An 18,039-nucleotide genomic window follows, 5' to 3' on the forward strand; every position below is an offset into this window, starting at 1 on the left:
CGTTGTTTTGCATCCAGCCATGTAAAATCCTCCCAAGGTTCGGTTTTCTATAGATTTATGAGGTTGCTTGTGTTTTGTTGCTGGCTTGCTCTTTCTCCTCACTGGTGCAGAGGAAACCACTTCAAGACTTGAACCAAAACATCACATACATGTGGAAGGTTAACACCCACTGCCATCCGCGGAGGGAAAGGTGTCTGATCTTAACAATAAATTGTAGGTTTGGAAGAAAATATTGTGATACCTTGACTTTAATAGTGCCAATAAACTACCTGCCTAACAGGCCACTTGGTAGAGCAGGGATGAGTCTTCATGAAGACTTAGTTTAAGACCTGAAATCTCCTAAGGTTTGAGTTTTTTATCTGAAGGTAGTTGTCAAAGCCAGTCAGCAGATCTCTTACTGGGTAAGCCTTGCATGGACTTACACTGTCTGGTGTCGGATCCTTCCAGCTGCATCATGAGCACTGCAGGATAAAATTCACCCTGCACACAGAGAGCTTTCCAATTCTCAGACAGCAGAGAGGCATTGAAACACACAGCCTAGAAGTGATTTTGGTGGTTGAGACTCCTCAGCAGAGAAACCTATTGAGGAATGGACGTAGCCAGGCACCGTTCAGCTCTCTGAGGGTTACAGGATTTCCAGGCTCTCCCCAGTTTGCCATCAGTGGAAGGAAAGCTGGAGCTGTAACCGTGGCCTGGCTTTCAAAGAGTGATTGTATGGGTCTGAGATTGCAGCACGGCAGGGTGGAGAGGGCTTGTCCATAGAACAGTCTCCCTATGGTTCCCCTGTGAGAGCAACGTGGCTCGGTTGACTTTTCACACCTAATTAAAGAGGGAAATTCACCAGGCTCAGGGTTGACTTTCCCGGGATCATGGTACCAATCAGCACACAGCGTTCCTGTGTTCAGGCTGTCGTTACTTTCAGGGCCCAAATGGGGTCAGATGGAAAAACCTGCTTGACAAAACTGTCTGTCTCGAGAAATATCCTCCCTGAAGGATTGAATTGTCCAAGTTCCTGGTCCAATAAAATCCACAAGTCTGGGCCTTTGGCTTTCCAGTGTGTTATGATCCTCCTCAGATAGATGTGGGAGCTCAAGGCTCTGCCTGGACCTCCTGTGGACCTATCTGCAGTGTGTTATCAACTGCAATGTGCCCAGAGCAGGGCAAATACTGGAGTGGGCATGAATAAGTGGATGTACACATGAGGGCACATGTGTGCTAGTGCAGGCTCCAGAGCTTGGTATCCCAAGTCTGTATCTTGAAGCAATTGAAGGAATGTTGCACACAGCCTTCCCTGAGGGCTCATTTAGGTGTCCAGCTTTGCTCTCTAGACCACTGCAAGATCTCTGCTCTCTGGATTATTCCTGGTGTAATTTTGAAAGGCTCAATTAAACAATCAAGGCACCACTGCAGATTCTGACTCATTCTGCTTTCCCATTCAATTTGGCTGTGACATGCACCAAATAAATGATACAAAGGGTACCAAAAAATGAGAAAGATCATTTGTGTGAACGTGTTCTAGCTGCCTAGAATGAGCTTTTTTCCCTTTGACTACTTATTGCTTACTGAAGTGGGAGAAGTGCAAAATGCAAAAGAAAACATACAGCGCTCACCCCAGGAAGCTTTGAGTCTCGGTCAAAAGCCACAGTTTATGTCACAAACCCCTTGGGAATGATAGCTGATGCGTAGAGCAGAACAGATACCTTGGAAAACATGATAGAAGGGGCTAACATATGAATTGAGAGTTGAGGAAATCCATTTTTAAATGGGAAGCAATTCCTTTTCAGAATTGGATCCAATAGGAGAGACGCAGATTCCTGGGGGAGAGGACGGAAACTACTTTTTTTTTACTGTGGGATCACATTACTGGTGGAAAAATTGACCTGCAGAGAGTGATTTCCTTCTTTCTGTCATTGACCATCTGCCAAGACCTGATTCTTTCTGGATATTAACAGAAGGGCTCAAAATACAAATGCTGTAAGCCCACCTTTTAAAGCTGAGTGTTCCACACTGCCCCATCTCCAACACGCCTCAGGTTTGTGCATCCTAAAACATTAACCTCATCTGTGATAAAAGTTTCCCTTTTGAGGACAACATTGGAATTTGTCCTTCAATTACCTTTCAAAGCAACACACTGCACTTTCACACCTTCTCTATCATCTTGTAAAGCACCAAGGTTCAAACCACTCTGCTCTCTTGGCTACTCCAATACCTTCTGTAGTCCAGGGAAATCTCAGCAGTGTTTCTTCTGTCTTGTCATATGATACTTGCAACATCATTTCACAGTGTCTCAAGCCATGCTAAAGGTCATGAGATGCCTGGAGTTTTTGCTTTGCATTTAAATAGCTCCAGCTTGGAGCATGTTGGTGGTGTAGGCACCGAGTCAGGTCTTGTCTGCCTTTCTCTGTTCTTCTTTCTGCCCCTCTCAAGATGGGATTTGCTCTTTCTTGGGGGGGAGGCGGACGTCAAGCTGAGGTTTCTTCTTGTCACAATGTGATTCAAATGAACTTGGAGGAGAATTCTTCTCAGCAACCACCTGGAATGTGTGGAGGAGGGTGTATTTCAGGTTTGGGTTTGGGTTTTTTTACAAAGTCTCAGCTGGGTTTTGGTTTGGAAACCCCAAATTCAAATGAAAGATCGGTGACTGAGATAAAATAGATCTGAGATTCAAGTCAACTGGGTTTTGCTTTCACAAACCCCAAAACATCTTGGTTTGCTCTTCACAGAAATGAGGGAGGAAACCCCCCAAACTTTTATCTGACCCCTCCTTGAAATTCTTTTGATGTCCAAGATAAAATGGAACTGAGATTCACACAAAGTCCTGGGGGAAGAAGGGGCCTCGAAATAAGAGGTTCTGTCCCTGTTAACTGCCCTGGATGGATGTAACCCTGCACAGATTGGCAACCCAAATTCTTAAGTCATTGATCCTGCGAAAAGCAATAAATCACATTTGACAGCTTAAGAAAAAACAGTCTGACCTTGTGCCTGGTTTTGATCCCACTGATGCAGCTGGAGACCTCAATGAGCACGAAAATGGCAGCTCTGAGCCGGTAGCCAACTGGAAAATATGTGGAAAAATGTCCTCCATAGATTACTGATATGGGGAGTAGGAAAATGTCTCCCCAGGACAGAGGCCGACACTTTCATATCAATCGTTAGCTGAAGCTACTAAATAGGCCTAAGAGCAAACACAGAGGAACAGGGGCAATGGGCATGGAACAGATGAAACCATAAACCAGGACAAAGACATTTCATAAAGAAAACAGTGGCTGTGGCCATTATTGCTTAGCAGTTAGGAAGAAAATAAGTTCTCTATGCAATGAGCTATAAAATCACAAGATACAGGTAAAGGTGTAGAATGATACAACCACAGTGGTGAATTCACGCTGCAAAATGAGCTGAACATTCAACCTATGAACGACCTATGGGCCATCTCCCAGTAAAGCCAAACTCATAAAGTCTGGGCTTTCTGTAGGCAGGGAGAAGCTGGAAAACAGATTTATCTGTCCCCTGTCAGAAACCCACACAGTGTCGAACTGGTTCCACTGGGATGGAAAAACATAATATACCCCAACCAAGAAATGTTTACTTCTTACTCCCACCACCTTGTGCATTCAACATCATCAGCTAGTTCAGATTTGGGAAGTTCTCAGAAGCTCTGGAAGCTGCGCACAGTTTAGAAATGAACTTCACCAGGCAGAAAGCTTGCAGCCCTCCAGGTCAAGCCCTTTTAAGAACTCTTTTATTGCAACTTTACCAAATCCATTCGGAAAAAGAAAAAGAAATCCTCCTGAAGATTACACCTTTGAAACGATAGCTACCTACAAAGTTTTAACACAGTAGTTCAAAGTGTTGGAAAAGACACTTTTACATTTTGCAGAGAACAGCAGGTTTTAATCTATTGTGACTCTTTTTTTTCTCCTCAGCATGTTTCGAGTCTGTTACATGAGTGTTATCTGTCCGGTTTCCAGGTTTTTATAATCCACTGGGGCCTGTGTAAATCTCAGGATTTCCTCCGCAGACTCGGCTCATGTTCCACAGCTGTGCTTGAGCACATGTGTGAGGAAATTAGAAATGAAATCAGCTGATCCAGTGTGGATTAGGGCAAGGAGAGCAACCCAAGCCTTGAGGGCTAGCTGGCCTGTCTGCAGGGTCAATGCCACCCTCCAGAGCTTGTCCATGGTCCCAACAGGAGAGTACAAACTTCTGCATCCCCATCAGTCTTGCTCCACAGTGAGCACACGGGGTCTTTTTATCTTCTCTTCCTCATCTGCCTGCAGTAGATTTGCAGTATCTGTTCGTCAGTTTAGTTGAGCACAACCAAATGGGAGAAGTGCCATGAGGTGTCAGCTCAGAGGAGGCCAAGTGCGGTTAAGTGAGGTCACGGCTGCAGCTGGGTGACAGTGGCAGCCCCACTTCCCACCAGCCTTCCCTTAAACTCTTCTCACTGTATTCGCTTTGCCCTGCTGCCCCTGGTGCACTTGGTTTCTGCAGATACCCCACTGAATCATCCTGCTGTCAGCAGCACCAGTGAGTGGACATTGCAGGATGCTCAGCAAGGACAGGGTGATGCTCTGTCCCAAAACCTCCCCTTGGCATTGGCAAAAGGCTTGCCCAACAAGGATGGAACGTGCTACGTGCGCTCTGGTGCCAGCAGCACAGGCAGAGGTGGGCAGGGCTGAACGCTGAGGGCTCGGGGGCTTTTGTTTGATGCCCCCATGTGCTGTTTGAGGGGCGCGAGGCTGTATCAAAGCCGGGCAGCAGCGTGGGTTTAGCTCTGGGGGTGCCAGGCGGGGGTTAAGTGAGCCCCGAAGGCTCTGGCAGTTCAGGGCTGGCCCTTTGCCCAGCAGCAAATCCCACTTCAGAAAGATTCACCCCACACAGCAAACTTCTCTCCCCAGAGATGGGTTTGCCATGAAATCCCCATGCCAGGTGATTTCTACCTGCTTGAAGTCTTGCTCCAAGTGCTCTGCTGCTAGGAGGGTAACCAAAGAGGGTCCATCCCTCTGCTCTGCAGGGGCCAGGAGCACCCATAGGCATCTGCTGTGGGTTTTCTCCAGCCAAACCATTTCTTAGCCTACCTGCTGCTCCTGACGAGGTCTGTAGCATCACCAGGAACACAGCTCAGGTCCCCTATCGCTGGACCATTTTCTGCTCCTATTATTTATGGTTTACTCCTGTCAAAACTCTCCATGTTTCCCAAAGACGGGAACATAGGGTAAAGGAGCGGTAACAATGTTTAATATAAATCAAGCTAATTGCAGTGTTGAGCACAGTAAAAGTGGTGCTGTATGGATGGACATGGGTGAGCCCTGTAGTGCAATCACCTAGGGCACACCGGTAGATTTAATAAGCTGCTCGCTTGAATGGTGGTTCTTTCCTTTGCCAGCACCTGGGTGATTACAAACATCCATTTATCTCAGGATTGTCTCATGTGGAATTGGCAGCTGGGGTTGCTTAAAACGTCTGTGCAAAGCTTAAATTCTTTAAAGATTTTTCAAGGCGTAAGCGTTGCATACCATGGTCTGGCAACCGTCTGCTCTGTTTCTGGAACTGGAGACAAAAGGTAATGAGGCTTGGAGAGCAAGTTCCCCATGATGCTGCATGAACGAGATGCATGAATGTGACATGCATGTGGCTGGAAAACCCCACTCCTTTTCCTTTTCAAGTAGCTGAAGGAGCAAGAGAACGGGAATCTAGCCCAGGTTTTCTGCACATTCAAGCATCGTATCTCCCTCTAGGCCACAGGCTTATGCGTAGGGAAGCAGAACAAAGGTAAAGCACAACTGTTATGAACTGAGATGAACTCTCAGCCAAAGTCAGGAGAAGGGAGTCCAACTCTAGGGAGCTGCACAGTGCAGAGGCCACAGCTCCTGACACTTTAATGGTGGGTAGCCAGCCAGCACAGCCTTTACATGCACTTGTAGTTAATAAATACCTGTTCTAAGGATGGGCTCTGATGCCAATTTTGGAAGGGGTGGTGGATCTTGTGGTGGATCTGGTCCTCTGGCTGGCTTCAGAAATACCTCTTAGGTCTGGAAACTGGCTGGCAAAAGGTTAGTCACCTGGGATTGAAGGCAAGAGGTGCCTCAAACCGGGGAATATTTGGTTTCTCACAGAGCAATCACAGCAATTCACTGCAAACCCTGTAACCGCTTTGCAGACAGCAAAATTTTGGAGGAAACAGAGCTGGACTTAATCCTGTAACCAGTGTTCCTGCTAGTGTGGAGAAGGACACCCCAAGGGTATTTCCTGTGATCATGGCAAGAAACAACCCTGAGCACCAGAACTAGTAAAACTTGGTTTCCTATGCTGATTTCTTGCTTTTCTGAGGCTTTGATGTCTAAGAAGGTGCAAGCTCCGGCTTAATTTTCCTTCCTGATGAAGCATCTGCGCTAACTGGGTTTTCTGGTGTCTGATGTTACAGGAGGTTTTTCACAAGTGCTGAGTTACGATATTGCTCTGGGAAGTCAGGAAGTAGCTCTGGAGCACGGAAGGCTCAACAGGAATGACTGTGAATTGGCTAAATGCAGCACTGCTTGGCATAGGTGTTCAATAACCAACTGTGATCTCTAAACCAGAGACAGTTCTGATACCTTGTGCGGAGCTTCACCTTTATCTGCTGCTTCAAGCCAGGGAAAGGGGCTGAAAAACTGAATCTGAGTCCTTCAGTGCTTTCCTGGAGGGTCCCACCACCCAGACACAACCGCAGCTGGTAGTGGGATTGTGGGTTAGGCAGACCCACCTCTACATGGGAAAAAGAAGCCTTTTTGCAGCTTCAGAAGCCTACAGTGGTTTAGCCAGGCTGGACTGGCAGCCACAGGACAGTTTGGAGAGACTGAGTAGTTCTTTTCCACCTGCTACATCACTGTTTGGCTCTTTGGCCTTAGTGAGTTCATAGGATGCGGAGTCTCTGTGCACGCCTTTGCATTTACAGGATTGTGGTGGTTCACATGCAGCTCTGATCTGCTGTATTCCCTGGACACCGGGGCAGGGTTCAAAGTGCATAACCCCCTTACACAGTTATTCCTCCCACCTCGTCACTGTGGGAGACCCCAGTCCATCTCCACAACCTTCCTGCAGCAAGCACCCATTAGCAAGCGCAGGGCGCTTTGTGTTCTGCTGTTTGGTGACTCAGTGGACATGGTTTCTCACAAACCACCCAGACTGCATCCAGATGTCCTCCCTCACATCCAGCTGTTTCGGGGGAGGTAGTTGCAACTACCAGCTGCTTGTCACTGCTCCCCTGCCAGCAGAGCTGCCGGGGTCAGCACTCCTTCATCCATCTCTGTCCGGAGGAGCCCCGTTAGCAGAGACCTGCTGCTCACTCCCTTTCTGAGTTCAGCTCATTTTTGTCTGAAAGAGGTTGGTCAGAAAGGACCCAACCAACAAACCCCTGCCTTGGAAAAGCTCATTCCCTCCAGCTGAGTCTCAGCATCAGCTCCAACTGCAAGACAGAACATTGGAAATATCATTGAGCTCTGAGCCCATCCTTTAGGAGCAAAAAGTACTCTTGTGCTACTCATTATGGTGCATAGTTCCTGCACATCTTGCCCTCCCCTCCCATGCTCATGCACAAATGCACTTCCATCCCAAGGGAAGCCCGGGCCAGCGGACAGAGCCCTGATCCCGGGCCGTGAGCCAGCAGCTCCTTAGCACTAATCCCATCTCTGCCATCGACGTGTTGTGTGGCCTTGGGCAAGGCATATATCACCCCTGTCCTGTTTTCGCCCCGGATTGTAAGATGAGGATAATGATGCTGACTTTTACCTACCTCACTGAGCTGCCTTGAGGATTATTAGATAATGCTTGTGCAGTGCTTTGAAAACACTCAGGGTGTGAAAGTCCAATTATTATAAAATCAAAACATTTTCAGCCCTCCTCATGAGTGGGAACAGAGCAAATGTGTTTCCCAACAGTTTCCAACAAAGCAGCAGCCACTAAAATGTTATAAAAGAGAGCAAATGCAGTATGTGTGTGTACAGAACAGCAGCCTGGACTCAGCTTGAATTGATTCATGTGGTTTTTGACTTAGATTACCCAAGCTTACAAGGAACAAGGCTCGTATTTCTGCTTCTGATTCTTAAGGCTGAATGGGGGTTCTTTTCCCCCCCTTCTCTTTCTCTCTCCCACTTTTTCTTCCTCAAATGAACTCTTCTGGATCAGTCCTCATTAGGTTATTGGAAGTGTGCTGGTTTTCATCTTCTGGCCCCAAAATGGTGGCCTACCTCACTTCATTTAAACCTAAGGCCAAGTAGAAGGGAAAATTGCCCTTTTATTTCCTCCTTTTTTTTTCACAATACATTCCCCCTGCAGAAAACCAGCAACACATCTGGATAGTGTTTCGCTAGGGCTGCTCAAGGAATTATCAGAACAGTGTCCTTAGCTTGATATTATGATGTGCGGCACATTAAAAATGACTGAGGGGGGGAACCCACGAGAACTATTAAAGAAAAAGAAAGCAAAGAAGTAAAAAAAAGCCCAGAACTTCCAACCCTTGGTTAGAAAGAAGAATTTCCATTTGGTCAGAATGTGAAATAGCTTTGCCAAAAGTGATACTGAAAGGAGTTAGCAGCTATAGAGCCTACTGCTTATTTAATCCCACTTTTCCCATCAGGAGGATGCGAGCAGCTCATGGGATGTCCTCAGGATTTGGGGATCATGATCCTGGGGGAGAGCAGAGGATGGACTCAAAGGAATTGGGTTCTTTCTACCTGGCTGGTGAAAGGAGCCCTGTGTGGCTGCCTGAATGCACCCGTCTCTCTGCCTCGCCTGCAGTAACTCAGTCAGCTTCAGCCCCCTTCAAGAGACGCCAAGGCTGGCAAGATACTGAGCTCTTACAGGGCTTCTGAGAATAGATCTTTGGAAGATCTTGGTGATTTCAGAGGCCATTAAACCTCTAAAATTCCTGGGAAATATGTAAAAGGGTCTTTGGCTGTCCCCAGTCTAGAAATGCAGTTTATTGAGCTCCACTCTCACAACCATTATGGAAGGGACCATAGGGCTCATTTTCAAGATGCACATGAGCACAGTTGTCCTCCACTTGGTGACAATGGACTTATCCATCCCTACAAGCATAAAGGTGCTGTTTCATAAAGGAAAACAGCTCTTGAAGAGACCAAGCAAGCAATAAACTCAAAATACAGGGTTAGTAAATAAGTTGTGACAAAGAATCTGTCACTTCCTGCCCTTCCTTTCCATGCACCTCTTGATGAGCTGCATTAAAAAGCACCTGAGATTCTTTATTGACTTGTTCTAAAGGGATATAAACCATTTCTGGGAACCAATAGAAAGTAGGTTACTAAAAGCCATGGTGACAGCTGCATACCAAAAGCAGACTAATAGCAGAGAGACAAAGGAATGGTAGAATAATCTGTATGAAATAAAGATTTTAATAGCAAAACCAAGTCTTCAGAGAGTGAATATGATCCAAAGCAAACCATACCTTTATATATGGGGATCTGGGAGAGAGAGAGAAAAAAAAGCATCTCATATTTTCCCCCCCTAAAACAAATTACTCCTCATAGAGCAGTTTCATATCTGCTGCTAAATTATTAAACTCCTTCTCTAGGGAAAAGAGATAAAATAAACATCCAGCATTTCATTTTCTTCATAACTGAAGGAGGCTTGGGTGAGTGGAAAAGCAGGCGGGCCATGCATAACCAGGCAATTGAAATAAAATCATCAGATGTTTGGTGATGCTGAGATGATGTGGAGCCCGAAATAAATCAACAGCTTAAAACTGCTTAAAACAACAACAAAAATCATTTTATATGCAGTGGGCTCCTGGTGCCAAGTTTTCCCCACTCAGTGTCTGGAGGAAGTGGGTTGCAACACAATTGATGTAGGAGGCGAAGAATTTGTATGTGTCTGAATAAGGCTAGAAGGGACAAAAAGGAGGAAATAAGCAGTAACTGATACAGGATCATGTCATGCAGCACAGGGTATGGATCAGAGCATGTTTGGTTGCTCACGTGAGCAGAAATTGCCAAGAAAAGCTGAGGGGAATGGGATCACCCACCAGCTGTGATGGAGACCCACTCCATGCAGAGGCAGGGGTGGCTGGTCTTGTGCCTGGCAACAAAACCAAGAGCTGAAGGAAAACCCTAGAGGCATGCAAGGTATGAAAGATACTCTGCGCAGTAATCCCAGGGTCCTCTGACCTTTCCCAGCCTGAACGTGGCTCATCTCAGTCTTGCTTCTATGCCTGTAGCTTGCCAACTAAACCTGAAGGTCAGGAAGAAGATCCAGAAGCACTGCAGGAGGTGGTCAACTGGAATGAGCAACCCATACAAATGAGCTTGCTGCTTCTGGCCAGATAGAAACTGGGAGAGATGAAGCAGGCAACAGTCTTTGGGGCTGGTTTGTCCCCCTGTCACCCAAAGCAGCCACTTCCTTCCACACCCCGACCTTACCTTCAGTTGCAGGAGCAGCCATGCAGCCTGGGGCTGTGCTATCTAGGCCAAAGAGGAGGCAGCTGCTTTTCCACCTCTTTTTGTATCTTAGGTCATCATTGACTTCACCTGGAGCTGGCTCTGGGGCTCCCCACACTAGACCAAGGCAGGCATGGAGATTTGAGATGTCAAATCACAGCAGGGGACTGTGGCAAGCTCTTATCCTAACTAGGAAGGTGCCTGCATCTAGCTCTGCAAAGCATCACTGTGCACCAGAAGTCAGAAAGGGATGAGTCCTTCCTTCAGTCCATCAATTCTCTGCTGTAGGCAGGTGCTGCAAGACTTTCTGAGCCCAGGCTTGTCTGGATTTGGAAAGTTTGGGAGTATTTGGCACACCCTGGTTTTCCCAAAGGAAAATGGAGCGCGTGTTTTTTTGCAGAGCCATCCAAAACTATTGCTTCTGTGGTCAGAGTGTCTCAGAAAACCAAAAAGATCTTACCAGGTTTTCTTTATCAGAAGTCATGAAGCACTGAGATTCCCTAGGGAAGGCACCAGACCTCACCATGACGAGATTTCCTTCCTGATGGCTTCATCAGATTTGTGCAAATCCGCATGAACATTTGGCTTTGTGGATGCTTATCTGAAGGAAAATAAAATCCCACATCATCCGAAATCCACTCTTTCAATAGATGTGACAAAAGCTTTAATATTCCGCTTCATTTCCATCGGCAACATGATCAACATGGTTTCCATGGGAAATTGTTAATGTGATCTTGATAGAACATATCCTCAAAATAATGTAGCTCGTTAAATGTGGCAGGGATGTGGAAATTCCAGGTAATGAATTCAAACAGTCTCTATAGTGGAAATCTCATCTCTTCTGCTGATCCAGGTGATTCACTGAGCCACAGCTTCTTATTACTTCCTGCAAGAAGAGTCCTTTGCAAGCACTCCACACTTTAAGATTTTTATGGTGTCCATCTTTTACTGTTGGGTGATGCATGGTTAGCACCAGCACCTTGCAAATTTTGACTCAAGTTGCCACCAAACGCACTTTGTCATCTGTTTCCCACAATTTAAGCTGGAATATCTCTTTTCAGGGGTGTGCAAATGGTAGGGCACAGAAAAAGGAAATAGGAAGAGAAAAGACATTGCTCTGGAATGTTTATTGGAGACTGAGCAATACCTTTTGACTCCACAAGTATTGTGCTAAAAGAAGAAGACAGGGAAACTTGATGGGAAAGGGAATTTTACACAGCTCTTAGGCTGAGTTTAACAGATTGTGTGAAAGGGAAGTGGTACTGGGATAAAGCAGCATTTCTCGATCTGGAATCAATACCGTCAGGAAGTAGAAACATTCGCCATGAAGTGAGAAACAACACATGGTTATTTCATTATATTTACCTAATAAAGTACCTCGCTTTCATGTAGCATTGAAAAACAAGGTCTCCTGTGGTATTTAATAAAAGAAGGATGCTTGCAAATGCCACAGCAGTTAAAGAGGAATGGATGAGCAACATTTCCTTCCATTTTTTCACTGTGAAACAGTCTGTATTTCAGCATGTAGGAAATTATCCTTCCCGGGATGCTTTTATTGGAAAGATAAACGAATATTCTCGAGTTTTGCCTTATGATACTCTGCTGAGGAGAAATATTTCACATGCATTTATGTTGCAGGTTTGAAAGCAGTATATGGATAACCGGCGCTACTCAATCTGCTATTCCCATCGTAGGTGCAAACCCCTGCACCTTAGAACGATGCAGAGGATGGCACAGGGAGCTGTAAATCCCCTCGTGCTCTCCCCCTGCCACATCTCCCCATGGGTGAGAAAGCAATGAGAAATGCTTGGAAAGTCAGGCTGCCTTCCTAGCTTTGATTGCCACATGTGTAGGATCTCACAGGAGGAGCGTGGGCAGGACAGCAATGGAAAGAGCATTTCCACCTCCACAAGGCATTTAATGAGAAATCAGGCCCTCCTCCCAAGGCGAAGGACCCGCTGTCAGCGCTTGGGGTTGTGTAACTGGGGTGGCACCCATGGGTGCCTACACCAACGGCAGAGCTGTGGTTGCAATGTAGGGGGATGCAGGATGCTGTCGTCTCACTGCTCTCACACAGTGCTCAGGGTTGGGATCCTGATGTCTCATGCTGAGCCATGAGCATCCCAGCCAGCTAGATTAAGATATGGTTACATTACAGCAGTGCAAGCAGAAGGGCTGTCAGACCAGGGCTGCTGTTGCTGTTATATTGTGCAGGTAGGGTTTCAGTACATACCTAAAGATTTGTCTTCATTAACATGCCTTTAATAGCACACACATGTTGCTCGAGGTCAGACAAAGCCTTTCCTTCCTTCAGTGAGTGCTGGCTCATGTGGGCAGGCGACAAGGTGGTACCTCTCTATTTCTCAGGATGGTCAATGGGTGAAAGTCCTGCCTGGTCCTACACACCTAGAAGTTTGTGTTGGAAAGGACCTTAAAGCTCACGCAGTTCCAGCCCCTGCCATGGGCAGGGACACCTTCCACTGGAGCAGCTTGCTCCAAGCCCCGTCCAGCCTGGCCTTGAACACTGCCAGGGATGGGGCATTCACAACTTCCTTGTGCAGCCTGGCAACTTCCCAAGAGAACAAGAAAGGCAGAGGCTGTCCAGTGAAATCCATCTCTAATGGTATTCCAGGGAAACAACGCCTCTTCCTTAATTCTTGCTGTTTAGAGCTGGTTGTGACAGAAACATTTCAAACACTGGACCTGGAGGACTTTTATCTCCCCGCGCTCACTCCCACTTCTCATCATGCTCCTTCAGCATCTGATGTGAATTACTACAACCCAGAGCAGCTCAGACCTTCTCAGCATCCCGAGTGATTCCCAGCCAGGTAAATCAGGCTTGTACACAACCACCTTTGCAGGATAAACCACTTTCAAAACAAACAGGAGGAAAAGCCAGACCCAACCCATGTCAAGAAAACACTTGTGCGTATTCTTCATCATTTCTAACCTTAGCCTGTTACTAGAAAACCCCATCAGGGTGTGCTGGGAAGGGCAAGACAACTGCTGAAGAGGAAAAAAACAACTTTCATTTTCTCCTTGAGCCTGCAGCTGTCTGCTGGACGGAGGCATGCCCTCTCCATAACAACAGCTGGAGCAGCCAAAAATGGCACGCCAGGCTGCTGGTAATGGACTGTGCACTCCTGGATGTATCGGTTACAAGCAGCACCTCGCAGATGCCACTTCCGTTAGAAAAGTATAAAATGGGGAGGAAAAAAAACCCCACAGATGGGAAAATTATTTGCCTGACATTGGGAATTCTTTTTGTCACATGAACCCTGACATGTGTTGCACTATAAAAGGCAGGCGGGAAAGACGGGGGGGGAGAAGGGAAACTGGAGGAAGGGAAAATTCTCCGTGAACTTGCTTTTCACCTGTTGCCTCAGGACAGGGTGTCTGGGGAAGGAGGTGGGACGTCTGTGCTGGTGGTGGCAAGATGAGGGCATCAGTTCAACTCCAAGGTCTCTTTTCCTATTACTACTTCCAAGAAGGATGGAAGTTTCTCACATGCAAAAGGCTTTTTGTTTGTTGGCTTATCTAGTGATGAAACTGTGTGCTTTGCTCTGGAAAAATGAGTTCTGGCTCAACTTGGCGTGAAGGAAAATTTGGTAACAGGCTCTGATCTCTGTGAGCTGCTCCTGCTAACCCAGGGAAATCATCTGCTGGCTGAAGAATGGGATGGGAGGGAAATGATGGAGCTGGAAGAGATGTAACAGAAATCCTGGCTCCATCTGATGTACATGGAGGTTCCTGTGGGCCAAACACCTATCTATCTTTCTATCTATCTATCTATCTATCTATCTACTCCATCTGATGTACATGGAGGTTCCTGTGGGCCAAACACCTATCTATCTTTCTATCTATCTATCTATCTATCTATCTATCTATCTATCTATCCATCCGTCTATCTATCTATCTATCTATCCATCTATCCATCTATCCATCTATCCATCCTACCTGCACTCAAACCTGTAATCCCATGCAGGACTGGGTGTCCTGAAGGCACACTGAGGGCTAAAGGCATGGCAGGAGCCAAAACCCCACCGCGCACAGAGCCACAAGCCATAGGACAAGGGTGGGAAACACCCTGCAGCCCATGACAAGTACGTGGTGTGCCTACATGAAGAAAACGTCATTAAAACATCCTTTCCACCAAAGGAGTCGTTCCCCCCTTTCCCTGTTGTGAAGATATCAATATGAATTGTCAACATCATGTAGGAAATGTTCGCAGTGAATGGTTCTCAGCAGATGCTTTCCAGGTCCAAAGTGCTTGCAAACACTGATTAGTTACAGTACTGCAGCTTATTAATCACTGCCGTTCCCCATTGCTATAGCTCATGTCAACATTTCAGTGCTTTGTCTGGTGCTGATTTCCAGTATAATCCCCTTAATCAAAGCTGCTCCCTTCCAGCACACGGCTCATCCCTGGAGCCTCCGATGGTGGCTCATCTGGCATGTTCACATTTGAACTGGAGCTGCAGCCAGTGCCTTTCACAAGGGGAAACTTGCTCTGCTATTTCACAGCAGAAGTAGCCAAGAGGAATGGGACAAATTGCCACTGTGCAGAGATGGTGGCTACGCTGGGAGAGGGAGGGCTGCTGGTGGCCAAGGCCTGAGGAGAGAGAGTGAAAAGGGCTTCTAGAAGAGCCTTCTTTCTTCCAGACCCTTCCCAGGCAGGAGGCAATGGGCAGAGCTTGCAGCTAGATATGAATTAGATGCCAGAGAGCAAGGTCCCAGTGAGAGGGGTTAAATTCTGGCTCAGGGGCAGAGGAAAGTTGTGGATCTTCCATCCTTGGAGGTATTTGGCACTCACCCAGGTGAAGTCCTGAGCAATGTCATCTCATCCTGAGGTTATACCTGTTTTGAGTAGGGAGCTGGGTTAAAGGCCTGTTGATGTCTCTTTGGGATCTACATGACAGGCCTGTAACAGGGTAGACTCTGCTTACCTCCTCTTTATCCTCTCTTTACACCCTTAGCATCCCTGCGGGAGCCTGACATTAATTTGCCTCCAGTTTTGGAGTCTGTGGATTGAAGTTTTTGCATTACAGGTCCCAGCTTAGCCCTGGGTCTGCTTCCCAGAGTCTGACTCTGCCCATCCCTCCCTCCCTTCCTCCTTCTTGCTCTGCTTTTCTTCTTCTCTTCCTCCCCCCCCCCCTTCTCCCTTCTTTCCTTCCTCCCTCATTCCTTTCCTCCTTCCCTCTCTCCCTCCCTCCATCCATCCCACCTTCCCAACTCTTCTCCTTCTGTTGAGCACAGGAAGCTGCACAGCCCCCTTGCTCCAAAGTGCCTCCCATCAGCTGCCACACGCAGGTGGATTGCAGGAGCCTTTAGCTGCTTTCTGTTCAGCAGCAGTGAGAAAAGGCAGCGAGTACAAACGAGTAGGTACAGAGGTAACTTTGCTTCGAACTTCAGCCTCCCCATTAGAGCGAGCTGGAAACATTTGCTGGTGGGAGAACATTCCTGGTGACAGGTCCTAAAATAATTGTGGAGGTGACATGAGTGAGCGACACTGATAATGAGCACGAGTTGGTGGAGCTGGCATAATTTTCTGCAGAGCTCTGTGGTCCCTAAGGATGCTTTTACGCCCCCGCTGGGCCTAATTTAAGAGAAAGTTTGGGAGTTCGACTTCACCCGGAATCCAGCCGCCTCGCTCGAACTTTTCCCATTACTCTGATAAAAGATAAACATTAACTCGAGGCTGATTTCTATTGAGATGGAGTTTCCAGCTTCTTCTCAGTCCTCTGGGGAAACATAATTCCATGGTGACTCACTTGCAATGTCCCAAACAAACTTGTCCAGCGTGGCTGGGGAAGGGATGTGTTGTATTCTCACCCATTAGGGTGATCCCAGACAAGGTCACCCCTTCTTGGCTTCCACCTTCCACCATTTTCAACAAGGTGGAAGGAACAGATGTCATTCCTGAGGGGTCATTTTGCTCACTGCTTTTTGGCAATTGCTATACAAACGATGGGGAGAGAATTTAGACTCAGAAAACTCAATCAGGGCCACAGGGCTGTATTTTTGTGAGGATTTTAAGACGTATTTGCAGCATAGATAAAAACCTCAGTGTATTCACTGTATACTGCATATTCCAGCTCTGGAGGTTTAGATTAAGCCACTTAACTGCTTTGGGATGAATAAACCTCTTTGGTTTTGGTCTAAACTCCAACCTGGACATGAGGCTGCCACACGGGAGCTGTTTGGGAAGCTCATGATTCCAAGTGGAGATCTGCTGCTTTATCACACACCAAATGGAGATAAATTCAGAGTCAAGTTCCTCTTGTAGAGCACTGAGTCCAGCAGCAGGCTGTGCCTGTTCTTGCTTTTAGGTCTTTCAGTTAGTCGTGCAATTGTGCCACCAGGATCAGAGGTTTCCCATGACACAGAGCAGGGAAGAAGCTTACATTTTGCTTACATAAAGAAATCAGCAGGATCATACATGAGCATCCCTTTCAGTTCTTGCATAACTTGTATGTCCAAACAAGCACATATACTTCCCTTTTATGCTAATCCAGCAAGAACACCCAGACTCTCCCTCCTGAACATGGTATTGTATTTTGCAGTAAGCTAAAGGAACACCTTCCCTTTGTGCTGGCTGAAAGAACCTAGACATCACCTTCGAGCTCTGATAGTAACTGGGGTGGAGACTACGTCTCCAGAAGGCCTCAAGGTCTGAGTCCATTCTGATGGATGGTGGCTCCTCTGCACCAGCTCAACTGCAAGCGAGCCTTAAGAGAAATCAATGGCAGTTTGCCCCTCTTCATGTCCAAAGTGTTTCCATCCCATTAATCAAATCACTGCCAAGTTCATATTTCTACTGTGATTCTGCATATTACAACCCCTCTCGATGCATTAAAGCTTTTCCAACATTAATTTTCCAGATAATTTACAGTTTTTCTCTAAACTAATTAAGTCACTAACTAATTTTCTGACCCTTCCCTTTTCATCTAGAAATTCATTTTATGGAGAGAATTACAAGCTACCCTTTACTTTTCTTTCATGTATGTTTCCTCTAAAAGCATCGTAATTAGAGATCTTCAGCTTTAACGCCTCCAGATCATTGCAAATGAATGATGCCTCCATAATGAACAACCTAATCAACCTGATCAGCCTTTATGATTTCCAGGCAAACTGCAAGGAAATGGTCTCCAGAGAAATTTCCTTCATTTTTGGAGCTCTCAACATAAAGTATGAATGGTTTGGAATGAATTTCTTTACTTATACACATGTACCTTCCATGTACATCACAAACACCCAATTTAGACATAGCGTCATCAGGAAAAGTATTGGTTTATTCATTTTTCAACTGGTGTCAGTGTTTAGTACAATTCACAGGTAGCTGGGAACAATCGATTTCGGTCTTCTTTGCTTGTGATAAGTGCAATTAATAAAATGGATTGAGTTTTTTTCTCGTTGGAGATAAGGAAAAGCATTCACATGGTGCTGGCACTGAAGTCATCTCCAGGCGGGCGCTGTGGCCCCCCGATGGCAGGAGGCTTTGCAGCTCTCATTGCACAGCTAAGAACTATTATAGACCTTTGTTGCCCTCTAGTGGCCTATCCACAAAAACACATCTCAGAGTCCAAACTGCTGTCTCAGAGCTCAGACC

This window comes from Psittacula echo (genome assembly GCF_963264785.1).
Source record: "Psittacula echo genome assembly, chromosome: 5".
Lineage (NCBI taxonomy): Eukaryota > Metazoa > Chordata > Aves > Psittaciformes > Psittacidae > Psittacula > Psittacula echo.